Consider the following 434-nt stretch of genomic DNA (forward strand, 5'->3'; position numbering starts at 1 on the left):
GTTTTTTCGAGACAGGGTTTCTCTGTGTAGCTCTGGCTATCCTGAAACTCACTCTGTAGCCCAGGCTGGCCTCGAACTCACAGAGATCCACCTGCCTCTGCCTCTCTAAGTGCTGGGGTTAAAGGCGTGCGCCACCACCACCAGGCTGCTGTGCAGATCTTGTGTGAGATCTCTCAAAAAAAAAAAGAAAAAGAAAAACTAGGATCCAAAAACCAGCAAGCAAGGACAAGTGCCAAGGTTGTCTGAGGCTGAGGGGAAGAACCCAAAGACGCAGAAGATAGCAGCCTTGGGTCGGGGCAGGGAGGAGAAAGGAAGGCTTGAATTTATTACTTCTGGAGGCTTTGATGAGAAAGGTTTCATTGAAGAATACAAGGCTGGAATGGGGCATGAAGGCACAAGTCAGTCATCCCAGCAGCACTTGGGAGGTGAAAGCA

Source organism: Microtus ochrogaster, unplaced genomic scaffold (assembly GCF_000317375.1).
Source record: "Microtus ochrogaster isolate Prairie Vole_2 unplaced genomic scaffold, MicOch1.0 UNK115, whole genome shotgun sequence".
NCBI classification, from domain to species: Eukaryota; Metazoa; Chordata; class Mammalia; order Rodentia; family Cricetidae; genus Microtus; species Microtus ochrogaster.